General features: G+C 36.0%; 1 protein-coding gene across 12 annotated transcripts in view; it reads left to right on the top strand.

Moving 5' to 3' along the window:
• The first annotated feature begins 4,270 nt into the window (after positions 1-4,270).
• Positions 4,271-24,947, top strand: part of LOC127066113 (spermidine synthase) — a 38,662-nt gene continuing 17,985 nt past the window's right edge. Inside the window, exons 1-4 of one of the 12 annotated variants that reach the window (XM_050999453.1) lie at positions 4,271-4,431; positions 5,065-5,158; positions 5,697-6,257; positions 24,562-24,812. The gene's annotated coding sequence lies outside the window, so the exon portion shown is untranslated. Of the gene's footprint in view, positions 5,163-5,644; positions 6,258-18,575; positions 21,776-23,742; positions 24,476-24,561; positions 24,813-24,947 lie in introns of those variants that run through there. The other 11 variants (XM_050999452.1, XM_050999451.1, XM_050999450.1 and 8 more) reach the window with 11 other exon arrangements.

Below are 24,947 nucleotides of genomic sequence, written 5' to 3'. Positions count from 1 at the left end.
TAATTGCGAGTTTTATTGGAAAGAATTGTTAACGAGTATCTTATATTCAACATAGAAGTAACATTTTTAAGAAGCGAATAACATCCTATAAAATATTTTGTCGACCGTAACGTTTTTGTATTGTTTTAATATTCGTATCAACGATACTAGTATAATTTAGATGGAATATTCTTTATGGTATATTTACTGGCCAATTCGATATAAATATTTAACGATAATAAATCGAACTGAAATAATGAATTATTATCGTCAATAAGATCTCTCAATATCTTCTAACGTTATTTTCGTTTCTCTGAAATTAGAGGGTCGCACTGCTTCCGAAAGAGCAAACATGTTTCCTTCGAACGATGATTGCAGTCACGAACGGTCGAAACCTCTTCAAGAAATGAAATGTATTCGAGGATTTATGTCCGCGAGGTGACGTCAACTCGATCATAAATCATCCACGCGAAGATAGGGTAGAGATATCTATATTCGTTGGAGTTTACGAAGAAACGTTCTATTCGATCTTGCCGTCCTCATTTTACAACGCGATAGATTCGATTCGGATTCTATTTTCAATGAATTTACATCTCTCCAACATCTTTCTCACATTATTTTTATCGTTTCTATAATAAAAAAAATTAATATACGTAAATAGCAATCTCGTTAGGACGATTATAACGATCGTTCGTCCGATCTTCGATAATAAGAAAAAAATACTTGCAATGAAATTTCATATAAACGATATTATCACAATATAACTTGTTTTTTTTCTCCATAAAGAGAAAAAGCTGAACTTGAAGCTTATAGATTCGAGACGACGTGTCATTTTATATCATAGAACAATTCACATGCTTTTCAGATAGAAGAAAATTACATTAATAACTAATCTTGAATATACTAATCAAACGATATTAAAAAAAAATATTATATATTTCCCTACACTTGAAAAAAGAAAACGTAAAAGGAAAAAAGTGATACAATTCGCGAACATCCGATCAACAAAATAATACAAACATTTATCTGACATTGATGCATCAAAAAAAAAACCTGCTAAACATGGAATCGATAACAAAAAAAAAAAGTTAAGGAACTTAAGAATAAAAATCGTATAGATTTTATCAAAAAGAAAAATAGAGAGAGAGAGAGAGAGAAAGAGAGAGAGAGAGAGAGAGATGAAAAGAAAAGAAAAATGGCGGCCCAGAAGTCGGATGTAACAGTCTCTCGAGTGAGATGAGGAGGGAGATAGGAGATGATAGTGGAGGTGGTGGTAGTGGAGATGGGAGATGGGAGATGGGAGATGGGAGATGGGAGATGGGTGATGGTGATGGTGATGGTGGTAGTGGTGGTAGTGGTGGTTCGCCGGGTTTCGAATCCCGGGAATGAAAGCACCGACTGAATTGACAGAAGCCTCGAAAGCTTGCAAGCGTTGGCTCCAGACCCCCTGGCGCCGTCGCGACGCTCCGTTCCCCAGCTTTTGGCAAAACACATCGTAACTGGAAGGGGGTGGCTGCCTTTTTTATGCTCACCGCCGACATAGCCACTGGTTTCAGAGCTCGAAACTTCCCCATAAAATTCTACTCGCTATACTCGCCGCTACTATCTCTCTACACCACCATCAACCAACCCATCTCCCACCTTCTCCTCCTCCTCCTCTTTCTCTTCCTCTTTCTCTTCCTACTTCGTTTTCTTCTTTTTCTTCTTTTTTTTCTTCGGCTTCTTCTTTTTCGTCGTCTTTTTCTTCCCTTGCACACTCCCTTACTCCTTCGTACCATTTCCTTCTTCTTTCTCCTTTCTTTTTACCTTTCTTGTTTTTTCTCCCTTCTCTCTTTTCTTTTTTTTTTTTTCGTTTCTTTGTTCTCTTCCCTCTATCGCGTCTGGTCGCGTCGGAGATATCAATTCTTTTTATCATCGTAGAATAATTCCACGGATCTTGTGCACTTTCGTTTGCTTTTTACTTTTTATTTATTTATTTATTTATTTATTTATTTGTTCGTTCGTTTCTTTTTTATTATTCTTGTTTGTTTGATATGTATACATTTTATATAGTATCTCTTTTTGTTTTATGTCATTTACTTTTTTACTTCTTTCTTTCTTCTTTTCTCTTCTTTTGTTCCTTTTTAAGATCGGACGGATTACGAACGATTCTTTCTTTTGGCATTAAATTAACGAGCAAATTATTTCATTCTCGTCGATATTGGTTCGATCGAATTGTCATTATTTTGGTTAAAATCAAGTCCAATCTCTATTATCTCGTACCATTTTCATGGAGTTACAGGTATGAATCATTTCTACGTCCTACAGATAAAAATCTACACGTTTTTGTACAAAATGGTTATAGACAGTATTCCCTTTATCGAAGTAATAAATACAGAACTACCTACTATTCCTCTCTTTCCCTCTCTTTCTTTCTTTATCTATCTATCTATCTCTTTATCGTTCTTTCTCACTTTCTCTCGAACAGTATATAAGTTCGATCTCTTTCCACGAAGAAAACTTTTCGTCCACTTTTGTCGCGTTCGCCATTTGCGAGACGAACAATCGTCGTCTTAGTATTAGACATAGAAAACACACACACATGCAGACGTAATTACGTAGATACTTATCTATATATATACGTATATTTATATATCTACGTATATTTATATCTATAGAGACGTACAAATACGTCTCTACGTAAGAAATTCTATTTCCCCCCTTTGAAAAGTTTTTCCATTATTTCTTGGAGAAATTTTATCACTAGACATGTTGGATTGATATATCCCAGTGGCTGTGATAACGGAATATACATATACGTTAAAGTCGTAACGAAGAATTCGTACTTTTTCTCGATCGTCCGTGCGACAGAACGATCCTCTAATCGTGCGTAGCAAACCAAAACGTTTCGTCGAACTAATTTTCTCTGTTTTCCACGTCACGAACTTTTCCACCACGATCGGACTTTTACAATCCGATCTTCGATCTTATTTGTCGTACGTTCGTAGAATATGGATGGAGTAAGAAATTTAGGTAGATAAATATATGTATATGTATGAGTACACACACACACACACACACATATATAAGTGTATATATGTATATAGATGTAGATAATGAGATAAAATGATACGAGTATTAATCTTGTATCTTTGCGATATTTGTTCTAATGCACGGTTGAGAAACAGATTTCAATTGTACGTAAAATGTTTCAGACGAAGTACTTTTTTTTCTATTTCTTTAAAATTGTTTATATATGTATATATGTTTTCTTTTCGTCAAAATATACAAAAAAACGTATATATATATAAACATATATATTTCAGGACAAGATGTTGAATTTAATTCGACGTTACGAGAGAAAGTTATTATTAATTAAAATATATCGTCGAATATCGTGCGTATCCGAAAGATTTTTAAAAAAATTTTCTTTTTCTTTTTTTTTAAACATTATTGTAAAATGGGTTGCAGCAAAGTGGGGCGTGGTTGGGAGAGACTTTTAACAAACCTCCGAGTCTATCACATTTCTCCGATGCTCGCCCCATCTTATGGATTCTCGAACAGTAATCTGAGTCGGTAAAGTAGAACACACTTCTCCCTATAAAAAGTTTTTCATTGCACGGTAAAACGCAACGCGAAACATGGTTGGAAATTTACTAGAGCGTAGAGCTATTATTCTGGCAAATGTCCAATCTTAAATTTCACTTCCGCTCGTCGTCCTGGCACCGAAAATCTTCGAACGAGAGAAGTGCGTTACGATTTATGACACTCTCTACATACGATCTGGGACACTGTGTTTATACAGTTTCTAGTTTAATCGCGTCCTAATTCGACAAGATCGAAAAAGAATGATATCACGGACGACTCATCCTTACGATCGTTAATGATATCTTTTAACCAATAAAAATTGAGATTGTCGTATATAATCTCGAAAATGTTCACATTATAGGCGATACTTATCGATATAATTATAAACGATATTTTTGTTACGAGTAATCGTTGTTTCGATTATATTTATTGGATACATTTTATACACACATATATATATATATATATACATATACATATATACGATCAGATTATTCATAGGCGTATACGCATTCGTAACCTCAAAAATCGAATTAGAATATGGAAGATGGAGATATATATATTTTTTTTTTAGTAAATTATTTACTTTTTACGTTAATCGTTGCATTTCCCGTTGGTGTGCTACGTCTAAAGTAAATTCTACGCAGTTAATGTAGGTTTAAATGACATCATTCGATACTAAATCGATACGAGTTACCGACCCCTATATCGTTCGTCTTATCGAGAACACTCGGAAAGATTACTTCGACGTAGATGTGTATTTTAGTGTTATACGTTATACGACTCGCGCACGTTTCGAGAACGTACCTGTCGAATAAAAAAAGAAACAAAAAGAAGAGGAAGAAAACGAAATAGTATTACTCAATCAGATTGCCGTTTTTATTCGTACGTTCTATTCTTTTTAATATATGCCAAATCATTCGACAAGTATTCCAATTAAAACGCCTAACAAGCGTTTTTGGTTATGGAAAGTGAATCGATTGTTCTTACCGTATTTCATTATTTTTTTCTTTTTCTTTCTCAATAACGACATACGATAATATAGGAGATTTTATTTTATCAAAACGAAAGTGTTATTATGATTATATTATTTCTTTCTCTTCTTTTTGTTCCTCTCTCTCTTTTTTTTTTTTTTTTGTGTGTTAACGTTAACCTGTTACAATCGTTAAAATTGCTCTACGTCGAAACGAATAAAAATGTTGGAAAGAAGAAATCTTGCAATGACTTTTGCACTAGCTTGAAAATTTTGAGAAGACGCGCGTGTTTTTCCACGTTTAAAAAAAAGCAAAAAAACGATCGTCGCGCCTGAGAAACGGAGAATATAATAAGTGTTTGTTCGCGACATCGATGCTAACAGACAGACAAACACACAGACAAACACACAGCATAGAAACACACACACACACACAGCAGACATACGCAAACACACATATTCCTACTAGACACACGTACATATTCATAAATGCACGTGCACGTATATGCACACATATCCTCGTGCAATATCTTTTTTATTTTTAGCCGTATTTGTTTGGATTAGTTATTTGCATAAACGCGCAGGAGAGTGGATAACGCGTGCAGCGCCATGCGGAATAATCATGGAGCGCGGACGTAAGTAAGTAAGTAAGTAAGTAAGTACATATCGCAACGAACGCTTGAAAATTTCTTTCCAAGTAATTTTTGCAATGATCCGTGTGCCAGAGCCTACGAAAGATATGAAAATATACCGATGAACAAGCGAATGTATTCTCTCTTATCTGTGACAATTTTTCAAAATATCAAGAAACAAGAAAAAAGAACAGAATTATATAAAAATATTATTAATATCATAGAAACCAGCTTAAACGATAAAAATGAAAAAGAACATTAAGAATGAACCGATAGATAAATCGTCAATGTCGTGAGAAGAAGCAATATACATACACAATATTCGTATCATATCTATATGTGTATATATACATATATATATATATATAAACATATATATATATATATACATATATATAAACATATATATACATATATATAAACATATATACATACATATATACGTATATACATACATACATACATATATATATATACGTATATGAAAATTAAGGTAGAAAAAAGGAGTGCATAAACGTTAATTACATTTTATACGTTCTAACGAGTGAGAACGATTAGAGGGGTAGGCGGGGGGCACTAGGAGCACCCATAAACTTGGAACGGGTATCGCCAGCCCTGGGAAGTTCCCTGGGACGAGCGGAACGAGCGGAACGAACGGAATACGGAGCGCTAGCCGGAGTTGCAAGAGCGTGCCGGACGTGCGGTAGTGCCACCGACAAGTGACAAATTGATTTTCGACGATGACGGTGAAGACGACTGCGACGACGACGACAACGACGACGGCGAACGACAACGACGACGATAACGACGACGACGACGACGACGACGACGATAAAGACGAGTACGATAACGACGATGACGACGACGACGACGACGACGACGACGCCGACGCCGACGACGACGACGACAACGACGAGGACGATGACGATGACGACGAAGATTATGACGATGACGATAACCAGAACGAGGACGAGGACAACGACAAGGACGACGACGACGATAAAGAGGACTACGAGATAGAAGAGATTCGTGGATCAAAAATTATTAGGCGGTGGCTTCCCGTTCGAGTCGTTAGAACGAAGTTGAGACCTCGAGAAAATAATATGGTGAGTAGTAAGAGTATGACAAAAAAATAATATTATGAAATAAAACGAACGAATAATGTAAGAGTAAGAACGACGAGAAGGAAGAACGAGAGATCAAGAACAACGATAGCGATAACGACATCGGCTACTTTGGGTACAACAACAACAATGGCAACAAAATGAGCGGGATATAAAAAGAAGGGGGAGGAAAAATGTTTTAACGCGGGTGGAGGTGGTATAAGGGTGGGAGGGTGGGATGTAGGGCGACTACTAGGGTAAAGGGGGGAGAGGTATATGGTTAGACGCGGGAATAGAGAGAGAGAGAGAGAGAGAGAGAGAGAGAGAGAGAGAGAGAGAGAGATACATACACACGTATAGATACGTATGTACGTACATATATATATATATATATACATATTATATATATACATACATACATATATATATATATATATGTATATTATCGTAAAACAATATAATTTTCTTCGTTAGTTAAAAGTCAAGTAATAATTCAACTTCGTTTTTTGTATTTTTCTCCATCTTTTTTTTGCTTCTTTTTCTTCTTCTTCTTCCATATCATTCTCCTCCTCCTCCTCTTCTTCTAGCATCCGCGCGTTCGCGTACGTGTATCATCGTCGTCCGGAGTGAATCCTCTATTGATCTGCTCCGGCGATTTTCGAGCAGAATGGGCGTGCTGCCCTCGTCGTCGTCATCGTCGTCATCGACGTCAACGTCGACGTCGACGTTTTGATTACTGACGTGATTTCTTTCTTTTTGCTTCGTTTCTACTTCCGCACTTGTTCTATCATTTTGTTTCAAATCTTTTTTTTTCTCATATTCTATATATATATATTCACTCAGTAATATTCACTCAGTAATATTCAGAAAGTCGGCCATAACGTTTTTTTCGTAACGTTTACTGGGCTCGTAGTATCTTCTTTATCGCGGAAGTTTTCTCTCATGAGAGAGAAAAAGAGAGAAAAAGAATAAAGAAAAAGAGAGAGAGAGAGAGACAGAGAGAGAGAGAGAGAGAGAGAGAGAGAGAGACAGAGAGAGAGAGAGAGAGACAGAGAGAAAGAGAGAGAGAGAGAATTCCGATCGAAGGACTCTCTCTCTCTCTCTCTCTCTCTCTCTCTCTCTCTCTCTCTCTCTCTCTCTCTTTCATTCTCTTCTTTCTCTCTCTCTCTCCCAGCGCTTTTCGAAAGCTTTCCGAGAGCTAACCTCAAAAGGTTAGCCCCGATGTGTTTTATGTGCGTGAGAGAGTGAGTATGAGTCAGAAAGAGAGAAAGAGAGAGAGAAACAGAGAGATGTAGGAAGAAAGAGTGGGGATAACTGTAGCTCAAGAACGAGAGAGAGAGAGAGAGAGAGAGAGAGAGAGAGAGAGAGAGAGAGAGAGAGAGAGAGAGAGAGAAAGATATATCATCGAACGGGTGTCTCCCGAAATAGACGTGATTCACATGCGGCGATAGAAGCGCGCCAATTGTGACAGCTCCAAATCGAAAGGGTTTTTTTCTTAACGATTGTTAAATGACGAAGAAAAAGAAAAGAAAAAAAAAAAGAAATAAAAAAGAAAAGAAAGGAGAAAGGAGGACAAAATATTTTACAAAGAATTAATTATTTCTAATACTTGTCATTTCGTCCTATAGTGTTTCGTTTTTAACGAAACGAGAAAAAGAAATAGAAATAGAGAAAGAAATAGAAATAGAGAGAGAGAGAGAGAGAGAGACAGACAGAGAGAGAGAGACAGAGAGAGAGAGAGAGAGAGAGAAAAAATCGTTCCCGGAGTCAATGCTTAGTAGCGAGCGACCGTGCCAAAAACAATAGGAGCTGGAAAAATCAATAGACGGTTCTCTCTCTCTCTCTCTTTCTCTCTCTATCTGTGAGAGGTTAAATAGCGTCAGAGAAGGAATGAGAGGGACGGAGATGAAAGAGAATATGAGGGTGAGAGAGAGAGAGAGAGAGGGAAAGAGAGGGAGAGAGAGAGAGAGAGAGAGAGAGAGAGAGAGAAAGAGAAAGAGAGAAACGTAGAGCGCGCGACGTTTCGTTTACGAATTCTCATTTATGTCATCGCGTATTATCTCTTTCTTTTGCGTAAGAACTTCGCGTTCCGATCGATTTTACTTAAAGTGATTGTTCGTTCTCTCATCATCGTTAGAGAGATCTTTCTTTCTTCATTCAGTCGTTGTATCGTCGACGATATAATTTTATCAAAAGTTAAGTATCGTTTCTCATCTTCGATCGTGTTAACATTTTAATAGAAATATTTTCTCGATCGTGAACGATCGATTTCGTTTTTTTTTTATTTTCTTTTTTTTTTATTTTATTATTATTCGATTTTTATTATAATTCGATTAAGAGATTAGTTAGATAGAGTGTATTGTTGGATAGATTATTATCTGAGTTTATGGTGATAGAGGAGAGGAAGGGGTTGATGCATATTATTTTTTATCATTTTTCTTAATTTTCGTGAAAGTTATTATTCGAGATATTAAAAGATATATTAGTCTTTGGTCTCCTTTTCTTTCTTTTTTTTTTTAATTTCGAATAAAATTAGGTATAAAAGTATTATTTTTCTCAAGAATAAATGACATAGGTACTGATCTTTTTTCTTTACTCGTTACATTATTGAAAAAATAACTTTGTTGAATAATTTCTATATACATGTCGAAATACGATATAATATTTCAAAAGGAAAGGTATATGACTTAGAACAATATGGAATAATAATAAATTGAGAAAATGTCAAGATCAAATAATGACGATTTTGAAGGGGATTATCTTTTCGTTCTTTCTAATAGCTTCACGAGATGCTTATCGATAAAAGATTATCTTATCATCGATCATCGGTTGTGCAAAGAGAAACGAGTTTCTTGAAATGTTATTCTATTTTTATTTCTTTTTTGTATATTTCTTTTTTGTAATAAGCAATATCGAAATGTTTAATACAAGTTGGACCAAAGAAGTCTCGAGCTGATTTTAAAAATCAATTATTAATTCTCAAGTAATTCTTTCCAAGTTAATCTTTTTTTTTTATTCGATCGTAAAAATTCCTAGTTTTCTAATCTTACGATTTGTGAAAAAATCGGAAAAGAGTAATTGATTCTTTAAAATCATCTAGCAATTGCAATATTTCGAATAACTGAAATTGTTAATGCCATTACCAGACTGAAATGTCGAGCTTATGTTATCTTACATTTTTTTTTTTTTTAATGGTTATCGATAAAAAAATCTATTGCACATAGTAGCATCGATACTTACGTGTGTGTACGTAAATGATCGTAAAAAAAGTATCTTGAAATATTATGTATGTATCTCCCCTTTTATATTTCTCCTCTTCTTTTCCTTTATTCGAGGATAATCAAAGCAATTTCGAATAATTATCCAATTCTCCGGCATCCAGCAGCATCACAGTCCTCGAAAGCGTTGCTTTACTATCTCTTGACGGATTTCGACCCTCTTAAAGGAAACAAACGACCTCGTTATGCAATTGTTGTAAAATGTTTTTCATGGGACGTACGTTAAGAAGATTGAGTGCCGATTATGGAATATGCGATACACGATATCGGCCATGTTTAACGTCATTAAGCTTCTTTTCCTTTTCTTTTTTTTTTCTCTTTTTTTTTCTATAAATTCTTTTTTATTTTTGTTTGTTTGTTTGTATTCGTCAAATATATATATATATATATATATATATATATATATATATATATATATATATATATATATATATGCTTTCATGCGCACATCGTAATTATGTGTCTTTTATAAGTATATAAACGTATGTATATGTACAAGGTGTATATACGTATCAACATATATACGTGCATCGTCATCGTTATTTCATTTCGTAATGAGAGGATTTAACAGAGTTAATCGTCTCAGTAATATCAGTGATGTAGTGCGCACGTGCATTCATCAAGAAAATCCGATGACATTCATCGGTTTTCCTCTTTCATCTGAAGTTTAGATCTTTGAAATAATAATAATGATGATGCTGATGACGACGACGATGATGATAATAATAATAATAATAATATTTAGACATTATATATGGATTACAAATTTTTGATAAAGTTAAGTGGTACTTAACTATACATATTATTTATCTATCCTCAAATTATACATCTGTATGTTATACAAATATTCTATAAGGATAAAGATTAGTATCTTAAATTATATTGAAAACATAAATTATTTATCATTATTATCGAATAAGCGTTGAATTCGATCGTTGTAATTTTCGTACGATGTCATTTTTTTCTTTTTCTTTTATTTTCCGAAGAAAATTCCGTGTCCGCAAAAAAATAGAAAAAAATCGTCTAAAAAATACTGTACATGAAATAGTTCGAACTGTTTAATTAGGAATTGGCCCGATTACAAATAAGGTCGATACAATTATTTACGATAATGTTGCAAAGTTGAATCTAGAATAGCTTGTTAGCTAGTTAAGTAGTAACAACCTTGTGAATGTATCTTTTACACTCTTGAAAATCCCGTTCGTGATTTTTTTCTCCTCTTTCGTCTTATTCTGTTGTTTCTATGTGTGTACAGTTAACACCCTATAGCTGATTCCCCATAATTGAAATGAAGAGAACGAAAAAAAGAAAAAAAAAAAGAAACAAAGAAAGAACAGAAAGGGAATAAACGAAAAAGAACATTTTCGACTTTATTTTCGTACGAAATGATTTATGATATACGATAATTATGATGAATCCTTTTTTTCCTTCTTTCTTCTTTTTTTTTTTTTTTCATTGTCAATATCTCTCCAGCTAATTTCGTGTTTATCGATTAACGTACTTTACTCATATTACCTACTTACTTGCTTACTTAGTTACACCTGTTAGTTACATCGATTTCACGTTTTATCCGATTCTTTTGTCGCGTATTGCTCGAAAGACCGACAGACCGATCGACCCCCAAGTCGATATGCGTCCGTTACATTTAATCCGAGAACCTCCCTTGTTTACCCAGTTTTAGGTTACAACGCGTCTAATGGATTATCCTTATACCTATTCACTCTCGAAAAAATAACGTCTACATTCACTCTCCTGGACCTTGATGGATCCACACAAGTAAAAATAACAATGACTTCGTATTTGCTCGACTTATTAAAAGATTTTACCGCGTCCGTTCTGTCTCTCTCTCTCTCTCTCTCTTTTTCTATCTATCTATCTATCTATCTATCTATCTATCTATGTATCTCTATCTTTCTCTTTTTCTATCTCTCCTATCGAGAGTGCGCGACAGTGAGAAAACGTGTCACGGGCAACGTCCAATATCGGTGAGAATACGTGCAAAGAAGCGGTAGATGTTTTCTCTACTTCGTAAGATTTTCATCCGTTCGTGATTTTCAAACATGATTTCAAGCGTTACATAAATATATTCCTTACGATCAATATTACGTGTCTCGTGGGAAAAACGTTTAGTAGAGATTTTCGTTTGCAAATCGACGTAATATACCAATCCAACAGTGTAATCAAGTTAGTCCACTTAATCGTAGTGCAAGATATATATATACAAATATATAATACAAAAAATATAATAAAAAAAAAAATATTTAAGGAGAAGAAAAGAAAAGAACAAAAAGTATTAATTATTTATCACCATTATACTTATTCTAAATAAAAAAAAAATTAACGAACAATAATAATAAAGGGTATAGACATATCGTCCTTTTCTAATATATGCTTTTAACTATGCGCGATAATTTTCGATCTCGATAATACATATATTGCAGATAGTAGGAATTTAATTAGATACATACCGTAGAAAGTTTTACCCAATAAATGTTTCTCGTCGTTCTATCTGTAAATTCTTACATTTAACGACGTAACTAGACGTCAACATATGGATATTTTAATTTCTAATAAAAAATGTATCTCCTTACGTTACCCACGTACATACGTTACTATCATATATTTTTTTTTTCTGTTTCTTTAAAAGATAATAAATTCAAAAGAAATATATATTTCTTTATCGATCGTTCCTATCGATCATTTATAACGATCTCAAGGATTTAGATATGCATTCGAACGAAATGAATTGACCGAATAATTTCGACCCCTCTTCCCTTACCCTCTTACTCCCCACCCCCTTAACGTTTAATAGTTGGTACGTCTTCTCTAGGCTCGACGTCGAATAAGAAGTGGGAGGGACGTTGATTGACCCGAATTTACGACACGGTTATGAATCTCATAATAACGGAGATACGTGTGCAACAAACCCATTACAAGATTACGCATTATAGCCGTTACGTCTCTCGCTTTTATTAGACATCACGCGCGCCTCTTCTTTTACGATGACACACAACATAGACACAGACGCACGTACACGAAGAGAGAGAGAGAGAGAGAGAGAGAGAGAGATAATCTCAGATATATATATATAATAGTTGATCCAACCAACAACTGTGTGTTAATTCTATCCTCGTCAATGAGAGGGATCATTTTGTAAATCATTATTTTTTTTTTTTAACTTGTTCTTTCTTTCTCTCTTTTTTTAGGTCAGCATTAATGTATATTTCTTTACAAATAAAAAAGAAATTACACAGTGTACTGTATGCAAATACATTTATTAGTTTATTCAGTTGAAGGGATTACGGATATTAATCTATCGTTTTCTTATAAGCTTTTTCTTTGTTCATCATATTCCAGAATACTGTAACGTGTGTGTATATATATATATATATATGTACACACACACACATATATATAGACATACGCACACATATATATTATATATAGACACACAAACAAGCGTCGACATTTTCTCCATTGATCAGAACTTGTTCGTTATTGTTGAAGTTAAACAATACTCTGACACTATCGTTCCATTTAGAGAGAGAGAGAGAGAGAGAGAGAGGGTGGAGGGAGAAAGGGAGAGAAAGTCTAGCATAGTACAGGGCTCAAATTTCCAATGCCAATGGTGGATCTAGCTAGAGGAGGTCACATACGATCTAACTCGTCTCGATTTCACTTTGTAAAAAAGGAAAAGAAAAAAAATGAGAAGAGAAGAAAAAGAAGAAGTAAACAAAAAAAGAAAAATACAAAAAAGAAGAAGAAGAAAAGGAAGAAGAATCGAGATCGTTCTCCAAAATGGCGTATTTTACGGCGTCATCGTAAAACCTCTTGCCAATCTCGTACTAGCTTCTATTTCGCTTTTTATTCGTGGAAAAAGGAAGAAAAAGAGAGGAAATGGAAAAAAAGAAGGAGAAGAAGAAGAAAAAAGATAACGAAACGTCGTTGGGGGATGAATTCGCGTTACGTTCCGCGGTCTAGAATTTGTATTCTGCATAGAATTCGTGTGTATAAAGAAAAAGAGAAAGAAAGGAGAGAGAGAGAGAGAAACACGCGTGGACGCGTCAGTGATAGAAACACGAATCGCCATTACGCGTGCGAAGACACACGCGAATGAGCTGTGATGAAGAAAGGGGAGAGTTTTCTGTATATACATATGTATGTGTCTGTGTGTGTGATTCGTGTGAGTATGTGGGAAAAAGAAAGAGAGAGAAAGATAGAGATACAGATAGAGAGAGGGAGAGAGAGAGAGAGAGAGAGAGTAGAGTAGAGTATATGGAGCCACAGCAGCGTCAGTGAAGCGTCTCGGCGTCGAAGGCGCCAAAGCGTCGCGGCGCCACCCCCGGCGCCCGCCACAACGCCGCCAGCACCCACACCCCTTCTGGTCTCTCTTCCTCTTTTGCTCTCTTCCTTCATCCCTCTTTCTCTCTCATCCTCTCTCTAGGTTTCTCTCTGTCTCTCTCTTCCTCCCTCTTTCTCTTTCCCTCTCCCTCTCTCTCTTTTTCTTTCTCTCTCTGTCTCTCTCCCGCTCTTTCTACGTCGTCGCCACTGTCGTCGTCGTCGTCGTCGTCGTCGTCGTCGTCGTCTCGTCCCGTCCCGAAATTTGTGAAAATCTTCAAGGCGCCGTCTTTCCTTCCGAAAAAAGAAGGAAAAAAAAAGAAAAACTAATAAACCATCAACCCCTAACCCAACCCTTCTTCCTCCTCGACCTAGAAAATAAAATTTTTCACAATATTCCTAGGATAACGCGATTTTTGAAACTCGAACGATTGTTTTTCTCTTCCACTTCTTCTTCTTCTTCTTCTTCCGGAAAAGGGGCGAGCTCGTAAATTATCTCCTCTTGGTTTTTCCGTTTCTTCTTTCAGTTGTGTTCTTCGTAATTTTTCTTTTCCTTTTTTCTTTCTTTCTTTTTCTTTTTTCTTTTTTTTTATTTCTTAATCGTCTTCGCGTATCTAACATCTTCTCGATCGCATCGCTTTAAGATTTATTATTTCATTATTTCGTGTCGAAAAATGTTTTCGAAATCGTGTTAAATCGTGAAAACTCGTTTACATTAGTATTGTACGTGATAAAATTTAAATAATGACGGGTCTTCAATGTTCTCCTCTCAATAAGTATATTTTTATTGCGGTGTGTAAACGCGGAATGCGCGAGATAGCCGGTAAGGATCTAGGACGAGAAAGATGATTACGGTAAGCGAGTGTCTTTTAATGAAATGTGCGGTCGTCGAAGTGTTAACCCTTTATAACGTCACTTTCCCCCCACGGTCACATTATATCCGTATTGTTTAACTCTTATTTCTTATTTATTTTTTTCCGTTTTTCCTCTCTCCGTCTCTTTTTTTTTCGCGTCAATAAATTCTGTCTAAAGGGATGAAAAATTTACTCTCATTTTTTATATTATTTTATTATCCCATTATTTCTATACATTTCATTTTTAAGACTATTTATTATAAGTTTCGTATTTTATCGACGATTTTTTTTTTTTTTTTTCCCCAAGACGAATAAAAAAAGTTGCGTTATGATTAAGAGATGTAAAAATACATATTGTTGTTTCACGAATCATCATATTTATATTCTTTTTTCTTTCAGAAAGAATTTCGTATTAGTATTAATTCGGTAATTGAGTAGAGATGCTTGATCAGACTTGGTTAGGAGGGTCCGTCTAAAAGGGAGTCTGGTAGAGACGAGTTACTAAACAGGCTCTCGGGTTCTAGCCTGGACAACTTCGAAAGCGAATACCATAAACGTCGAATACTTCGTTTCCACTATCTGAATCATATCTAAGTCTCTCTCTCTCTTTCTATCTAAGTTGAGTTACCCTCGTAAAACTGTAGAACCCATCGGTCGTTATCTATCCTCTTCTCTCTTTCTTTCATTCCGTCTATTTCGTTTGCCGTGAGTCAGACGAATCGTGAAAGTGTCCACGCGCGTACCACCCTAGCACGGTGGTCCCATAAACTCTGTTTCTATGGTTCTACATACAAGATTCGTACCGTTACCCCTCTCGATTTATCTTTATTTCGGGAGAGGGGGTCGAAGGTTAACAACGGAGCTTGAAATTTTCTCGACGTGCTCGATGCGAAATACCTTCGAGATAGACTTTAAGATCGCGAAATTGAACTCTTAATCGTGACGCATAAGAGATTTATATAATATATAACCGTAAGAGAACTCGTGAAATTTGAATAGGTATTTTCTGGACACTCCGGTAAGAACTGAGAAGTAGGTTCCTGATGAATTTCCTGTTTCGTAATAGTGGTAGTAATGGTAATGGAAGGGGTAGATGAGGGATGAGTTGAAAGAAAATATAGGTATGTTTATGACGTACACAGGTACTTACCTATTTAATATCGTAATATATAGTTTTGTCTGTATCGAATACACTCCAATTGTAAATTTCGATCGATTCGTAAGAATATTATTTATCTATTTCTCTAGATCGTTTCTCTCTTGACTCAACGATGAACGTAGGAAATATTATCGAATTATAATAATAAATCAAGAATAGACATTTAAAGAACGATACGTAAGAATACGCGAGTAATGTGTAATTCTCCCTCGAAACGAATTTCTTTATCTCCCCGAAATATCACATACGACGTATCAACGATCTTTGATTTTTCGTTCGGCGCATCTGTTGTCCCTTTCGTAGGATCTATTAATCGCATCGGAGAACATTGTTTAAGGGTGAATCGTTCGACGGGAACTTTTCGAAATTATTCCAATTTCAATCGAAATGTAAGTAATGTATATCTGAGTAAACGGAGTGTTTCGTTTTATAGATAAGAATTATTAAGTATTGAATACTTTGAAATCGTTGATATCAATTAATTAGAATGAAAAAAAATTGTATCCCTTGTACAAATATATCTATACTCAGGTACAAATAAGTTTATCCGGGTGCGCGTATATCTAGATAAAACGAGAACGAATATCGCGGTACCTTTCCTTTTTTTTGTGTTTTATTTTTTTTCGAAAAAATCTAATCGATTCTCTTTTCAGAAATTTGCCCTCTCTCTCTCTCTCTCTCTATCTATCTTTCTCTCTCTGGCTCTGTCTCTTTTTCTTTTTCTTTCTCGCTCGTTCGGACGATCCTTCTCGGTGCCATCAACCCTTATCGTAGTAACGTCAATCATTCTCAAACCCGTGGTACGGTCGAACTTATCGCTCGATTAATCGCTCTGACAATGCGCCTGTCGATTCGAGTTACTCTCGGATTCGCGGCGCGCAGACAGGCTCGATTGCGGAGTTTTCATTTTGATTTCGAAAGCGAGCAGAACGAACACGCGCGCGCGCGTTTTGCATCCGCGTCCAACAGCGCGGGACTGACCATGCGAATATTCGACGCCATCATTGTTGATTACAAACGTTACTCGAAACATGTAGAAATAAGAAAGGCGTGTAAGTAAGTAAATAAGTAAGTAATTTTTACCTATCGCCTAATTTAATGGTCAAACATTATATACATGATATAACATATCGACTATCGAATATATCGTGTAACTATATATTGGAGTTAAAGTTATTCGACTGGAAATCACTCTAGTATTTTAAAATCGAAAGTTTTTTTTTTCGAGGTCTTCTCGGCTTTTAAAATCTTGTCACGTACTTAAGTTCGAACGTATATCGCATTATTCGACGACGTGGTTGGGAGCTATCTTACGAGACACGTTTAAGGTGTTTCTAGAAGTTACATTCAGTGTATATTGTTTCTGTGTTTTATTTATTTTTATTTTATTTCATTTTATTTTATTTTTATTTATTATTTTTTTTTTAATACATAGGTACGCACTTTGAAGAGTAGGGTATAAGTATAGAGTATAGGAAAAGCAAATATGAAATGTCGAAAAATTATTGATATACTATTTATATGTAATAGATATATCGTTTACTTATAAAAGCGGAATAAAAAATATAATAGGTTTACTTTTTTATAGATAATAATATGATAAAAAATATATATATACGTACATATATATATATAGATATATATACTTATATTGTGTAATATTGCATAATAATTTCATATAATATGATCTTGGATTGGCCAATAAATAATTACTAAATTTTCACTAAAAAATACTATGCGATATCTATATAGACTTAGTGTATATACATATAAAGTAAATAACTACTGATAAATTTTTGACATTTCTTATCGTCTTAGCACAATATCGTCCCTATTGTTATCATACCAATGTACTTCATTTAAATATTATTATTCTTTCATTTAGATATAAAATAATGAAAGTCCCGACATTTCTTATCAGTCAATCCAATAGAATCGCAGTTAGATCGACCCGACAAAACGAAACAACAATCCCCATTGTTGATGGCGACGTAAAGAAACGACATAGAGCCGGATCAAACTAACTTCGTCGATAAATCTCATAATGCTTTTTTTCTTTCTTTCTCTTTTTTTTTTCTTTTTCTTTGAGGCCTTCTAATAGCTTCTATTTCTTTTTCCTTTCTTTCTTTTTTTTTTCTCGTTTTTTTTATCCTACGGTTTGTAAAGATCGTATCGTAAGGGCGACCGAGCGACCACCCCTGTGTGTTCGCGTCTTGCGAGCATTCATGGTCACCATAGCAAGTTCCGGCCGAAAGTACCGCTGCATAAATTGCCTGTACATCTCAATTCACCCCCTGGGACGTTGACCATTCTCTTACACGTCGTGCTCCTGAGTGACATTTTCCTCTGCGTTCGTGCGTCGCAGAAGACCTCCCTCCTGCGATCCCGCATTATCATCTCTCTCTATCTCTCTCTCTCTGTCTCTGTCTCTCTCTCTCTCTCTCTCTTTGCGCTTTTCTACTCCCCTTTATACATACTCTACCTAGGGTGATCTTTCGTCTAACGCTCGATCGCGTCACAACTGTGACGTCTTTTCTCGAATGTTTCGTTAAACATTGTCGAAGTTAATCCTTACGGAGATCCCTGTTATCGATTTTTTTCTTTTCTTTTTTCTTTTTTTTTTTTTTTCTAATTAAACCAATTCGAATACGACAAATAAAAATCGTTTCATTATATCTACATGAATTTGTTTAAACTTAGAAAAACGAATAAACATTGTTCGACCTGTAGTGATATTAGAACTAAAAAAAAGAAAGAAACATTGAAGACAAACATTAATCACTCGAATCATTAAAATCCGTTGTTAAACGAACGAACGAACGAATTGAATTTTCCCACGAGGTTTAAAACGAAACAATGAAAAGATGATGAACCGACAGAAAGGAAGACAAAAAGAGAGAAGGACAAAAAAAAGAAGAAAAATAAGAAGAAGAAGAAGAAAAAGAGAGAAAGGAGAAAAGAAATAGAAAATAGGGAAAAGTCGGAGGGAGGAAAATAACTAAGCTGTTGTAGAATTAAACGCGAGTCGTGACATCGTGAGAGTACTTGAGAGAGACGGGGGTGGATGAAGGGAAAGAGAAGGAGGAGGAGGAGAAGAGAGGAGGAAGATTGTTAATACATAAGTAGTCGAAGGTTTGGAACGTAACCATGGCCTTAAAAGGGAGTAAGATGAATGTATGAAGGAACATGTATAAGGAGTACGTACGACGTATGCACGTATTAACAACAAATACGATGAAAAACGGCAAGAAAGAGTGAGAGAGAGAGAGAGAGAGAGAGAGAGAGAGAGAGAGAGAATGAGAAAGAGGGGGAACAAAGGGATGAAAAAGAGAGAACGTTTTCTGAAACATGGATGAAGAGTAGGGATGGACCGAGGGAGAGAAGGGTGAAAAGAGAGGGTAGAAAAAGAAGGGTGGAAGGCAACCCAGGAAGGACGAGGATTGGCGAGAAACAAGGGTTGCCTCGGTTATCATAGCCTGGACCAATCGCTACGTGTATCATAGCGACGCAAGCGCGATCTCGAGCGAACGTCGCGACCCCTTCCGTAGCGGTGGATTTTACCCTTGTGGATGGTTTGGGTGGCACGCACGAGGCCGCAGACCTATCACTTCTTTGGCGACAGCGGTCGGGGTAACATCCTCGTCCTTTCTCTCCTATATCCTTGCACGCAGTTGAACGTAACCCTCTCGAATATCCGCTTATAAAGTTCCATCCCTTGTGATCCTAACTAATTTCTCTCTATTCCTTATTCCTTATTCTTTCTCCTTTCTTTACTCGTATTTATTACTTATCAAATTTTCGTCTTCTCTCTCTCTCTCTCTCTCTCTTTCTCTCTTTTTATGTTTTTTCTCTATCTTCTTTGATCTTCATCTTTCGTCTCGTTGTTCGTTACTTTACTTCTCTCTTTTCCACATTATCTTTCTCCCGTTATCCTCTACGTTTTTTCCCTTCCACGTCTTCTTAAGCCGTGTCATCTCTGCTACTCCACCATTCATCATATTTCTCTTTTCCCTCGTAATCTTCCTCCTTCGTAATTGTTCATTTTTGTTCTTCGTTGAACCTCATCTTTCTCTCATCATTCTTCTCTTCTTCCTCCTTCTTCTTATTTCTGTTTTCTTTCTATTCGTAAAAAAAAAAAATCCTCGAAATCGTCAGCTTCCTCTTTCATCTCCCATTTTTTTTTCCTTACCTTTGTTAGCTCGTTCGGAAAATATGGATTCGTCGTGGTTCCTGGTATCGTTTGTAACGACGCGAAACGATTCGTATAGACTTGCCGATCGTGTTTTCATCGCGAGATCGATTAGTTCGCGCTCGTTTCCCTCCTCTTCCTCCTATTCTTCGTTTTCTTCGTTTTCTTCTTCTTCTTCTTCTTCTTCTTCACCCATCGGACAGTCCGAAGATACACGATGAGTTCCATTCGTAATATCTTCAAGCAAATCAGGTTTAAAACAAATATTTCTTTAATTTCTATTCTCCATTCTATTTATCATTCTTTCTTACAAGCTCCTTCGATCTAATCGTTATCTATCGAATTTATTTTTTGGTTTCTTCTTTTCTTTTCTTTGCAAATTTTCCTCCCAATATTTCCTTTTTGTGTAATTTTTTTTCTTTTCTCCTACGTTCCAAAGAATTCTTTTATATTCTGTTGATTCGTTAGATTTCTTCTTAAAATCGAAAAAATTCTTGTTTCTCTATCGTTCTGAAATAATCAACGAAATGTCTTTTTGTTTTTTTTTCTTTGTTCCTTTCCTCCCTTTCATTTTTGAGATAAAGCGGTTGCGGTTTTGATTAAGCCGATAGTTCGAACGCGTTCGGCTTTCGGTTTCTTGTTTCGTCGTCGTTGTCGTCCCGAAACATTTCTCTCGTGCCTTAAAAAATAGCCGTCCAATATTCGAATACCTTGACAATAAGCCACGCTTTCTTGTCGCATTTTCTGTGATTTCTCTCTCTCTCTCTCTTTCTCTCTCTCTCTCTCTTTTAGACGTTCTTAAGCGCAAAAATTCGCTATATATATAAAATCTCTTTCGCGTCTTCGCAAACAGAAAGAGATTTTTCTAACCCTTGTTTCTCAGTTTTCTTTTTATCTCTTTTTCTCTGTCTCTATTTATCTGTTCATTTCTTTCTTTTTTTTTCTCTTTCTATCTATCCCAAACTCAAACTTTTCCTCTCATTTCTCTTTCTACAGAATTTATTCTTTCGCGATCTCACGCATTTATCCTCGATTCGAGATCTGCTCGATTTCTTTTTTTAGTGTTTAAACAAAACAAAGACTTCGTCCGTCCTATTTCAACCTTCCTTGTGCCTTTTCTACTCTAACCTTCTACTTTTTTCGTGCCTGATGGAGAAAGTACCACATCGTGCGCCCTCTGATACACGTGGTATTTCTCTGTTTCCTGGAATTCCTGAAATCCTTCTTCCTTCGCAAAAGAAAAAAGAAAAAAAAAAAAGAAAAAGTATTATATACAAAAAAAAAAGGAAAAATCGAAATAAAAAAAATATATATATTTATATATCTCTGAAAGAAAAGCGTAAAAAGCTCTGTTGAAAAAAAGAAGAAAAAAGAGAAAAGAAAAAAGAAAAGAAAAGAAAAGAAAGAAATAACAAGCGGAAGAGAAAAAGTCTCTAACGATAATTACCAAAGAAGAAGTTACCCCCGAAACGCGATTACGGATTTCTTTGAAATTTCGACGAAAGAAAAAAGAAAAAAGAAGAAGAAAGAAAGAAAGAAAGAAAGAGAGAGAAAAATGAAGGTGGTACAATCGAATCGCGTTGCTTTTTCTTCAACCCCCGCATCGATCGAAACCAAGTTTTTTTAACGATGTTATCATTTGCCAAGCCGAAGGAAGAGGATCGAAGAAAAGTGAGTTCTGTGATCGAAACTAATTTTCCTGGGTGAGTAAAGATCATTACTCTTTTCGTTTTTTCCTTTCTTGTCGTTATTATTCCGTTTGCTTTGTTTTTTAAAGTATTTAAAATTGCATCTCGTCGTTGTTCTGCAATCGTTGTCTTGTATATCTTTCTCTTTTTTTATATATATTTTTTATATATTTTAAGATTTATATGCGATTTGATTCACGTGCGTAACGTACGTGATTGGCCTAATATCTTGGTCTGTTATTGTCCTTGAAAATTTAATCGATGTGATATTATGTTAGAAAAGCGATCGAGAAATAAAGGAGGGGTAGTTGAGGACTTGGGGGTGAATTGGGTGGTTGAGACTGGAAGCTGGAAAGGGAGGGACCAAAGATTTTAGGACTCCAATGAAAAGTCATTTTACACGAATCGTTTCTTAATTCCTCGTAACTCTTTCTTTATCACCTGTTGCTGCCCCACAAAAAGATTGTTTTCGATACGCACACTTTTTTATCGGTTTCGTTCCTTTTCTCTATTTCTCCCTCTCTCTCTCTCTCTCTCTCTCTCTCTCTCTCTCTTTTAATATACGTCGGATGAATTTTGTTTCTAAAAGAAAAAATCTGATCGCGAGATAAAAAAATTTGTATCTTTCCTAAGATTAATTAAAAACCAATCAATCTCGAATTATTTGAAGTTATTCGTTTGCAAATGAAAGAAAAAAAAGAAAAAAAAAAGAAAAAAGAAAATGATTCTCCCTTATTACGTTTTCTTTGTCGCGGCGATGAAAAACGAGCTTTTAAAGTGGACAAACGCGAGAAGGTGAGGAGAGATTTCCGCGATAAAAGAAAAAGAAAATAAAATTGAGATTGCCTCGCGATACGATTGTGATGATAGAACTTAATTATAACGGGTGAAATCGTGTTACTGAGTCGTCTTTTTAAGGACGAATTGAGAAATCGGATAGTATAATGCGAGAGTCGACTTTCCGGTATCGTCGAAACAGAAAAAAAAGAGAAAAGGAAAAAGGTGGAGAGAAAAATAATGGGGGAGGAATAGGACGGAAAGAAAGGGTGGAAAAAATAGCAACGAAAAGGAGCGAGGGTTACGTCTACTTCTCATCCTTTTATATGAAACCAAGATTCGATCGTTCCATCCTATTCTACCTCATCCCACCCCATCCCACCCTATCCCACCCCATCTCACTTCACCTCGTTCAATCCCATTCTGCTACATCACCGCACGAACAACGACGCGTTTTAAATCGGTTAATCCCGGTGGTCTCTAAACGAAACCCACAATTTTCGTGACAATTACGGAATTGAGGGATTAAGCCCTTGTTGGGTGTCGTGTTTTCTATGTATCTTCTTCTCCTTCTTCCTTCTTTTTTCTTTTTTTTTTTTTTTTGCCAGACATAATATGCACCGTCGAAAATGAATATACCGGTAATTTGCATCCGTATAAATTAATAGGGCTGATAACGACGTAGGGGACGGAATTGAACAGAATTGGAACAAATTTCGGCGGAGTAACATTTGAGGGGTGGGGAAGGGTAAAGGTAAAGGTGGAGGAGAAGGAAGAGGAGGAGGGGTTGCAAGCTACCCCCGAAAATTATATAGAGGGAGATTTATATATGAAGAGCAGAATAGTAGGATTGATTGAATTACGAGAGATGAGATAAGGGGGATGAAATTTGAGGCTACGCGTCCTCAAATCGCGCCGGTCAAATCTTTCTTTTGTAATTAACAAAAAAGAGAGAGAGAGAGAGAGAGAGAGAGAGAGAGAGAGAGAGAGAGAGAGAGAAAAACAAAAAAAATCGCCCGTAAAGGAGAAGGGGAAAAATGAAAAGGGAGGGAGAAAGACAGAGCGATAGCCAAAGTAACTCGCAGTTACGAGAGAAAGTAAATAATATATATATATATATATATATATATATATATATATATATATGTATATACACGTATGTACGTGTTTTCCTCTTGTTTGAGGAGACTCGAAGCCATCGCTGATTAGTTCGGACTCGAACGACGCACAAACCCCTCGCTAAAGTTGCACGGGGGTGTGTTACTGGGGCACTAGTGCGCAGAAGCCCCGAATATATCCGACTAGTACTCGTGCCGCTCCCCTCCAACCCGTTCTAACCCCGTCTGAAATAAGGGGTGGTTCCCTAAGAATCCTCTCGATTACATTTCGAGTCGAGGCTCGGATCACGAGCTATTCAGTTTCAGTTCGTCCTCCGAACCGACAAGTTGTCTCTCTGCTCTCGTCCTCGCGGTCGTGCCCATTTGTCTTTGCTTCTCTCTCCTTCTCTCTCTCTCCCTCTATCTTTCCATCTCTCTCTCTCTCTCTCTCTCTCTCTCTCTCTCTCTCTCTCTCTCTCTCTCTCTCTCTCTCTCTTCTTTTCCCTCTCTCTATCTATTATTCTTTTCACATCGCGTCGTTTTCCACGTTCGCGTTTTCGTCGTCACGTACATTCGCGACAAATCCTTGGAATTAATCGGACATTCGAATACTCGATGCCACCTCGTATCGTGTTTCGAGCTATCGTGATACCATAATTTTAATTTGATTTTCTATACCAAAGTGAAGAATCGTACTTGTGTTCTTTCTTTCTTTTTCTTTTTTTCTTTTGATATCTCTCTCTCTCTCTCTCTCTCTCGTTCTCTCTTTCTCTCTCTTAATCGTAATCCATCTCGGGAATCATTGATAACCAAATGTGAATTCAATATGTGATGATACTCGGTAGTATTCTCGTGTTGTGTTCCGATAGTATTCGTCGTTCTTTCATACATTATAAAACTTTGAATTAATTATAATCTTCTTTACAGTGTAGGACGGGAGAGCCGAAGATGGGAGGGGGTTTAAATTCGGACGAAGAGAAGAGATGATTACGTAAAATGCATTCATCCTCCGTAATGTCCTCTGTGAACATCGAAATATCTCTCTCTCTCTCTCTCTCTCTCTCTCTTTCTCCCTGTTCGAAGACTTCTTTGAGAAATAAGAATCGTCACTGTCTACTGTTACATCGTGCCGATAAGTTCTTGCGTTACGACAACGACGAAAGTTTCATTGAAGATCTGTAAGTACAATCACTATTTTATATATATATATATATATATATACATACACATATTTATGTTTGACTCGTGACGTTTGAATAACGTATTGACATATGCATGTAATATATCTAAAAACAACAAAACGTTTAGAATAC

Source organism: Vespula vulgaris, chromosome 9 (assembly GCF_905475345.1).
Source record: "Vespula vulgaris chromosome 9, iyVesVulg1.1, whole genome shotgun sequence".
Classification (NCBI taxonomy): Eukaryota; Metazoa; Arthropoda; class Insecta; order Hymenoptera; family Vespidae; genus Vespula; species Vespula vulgaris.
Note: the sequence above shows the minus strand (reverse complement) of the source record. Positions and strands in the feature narration are given on the sequence as shown.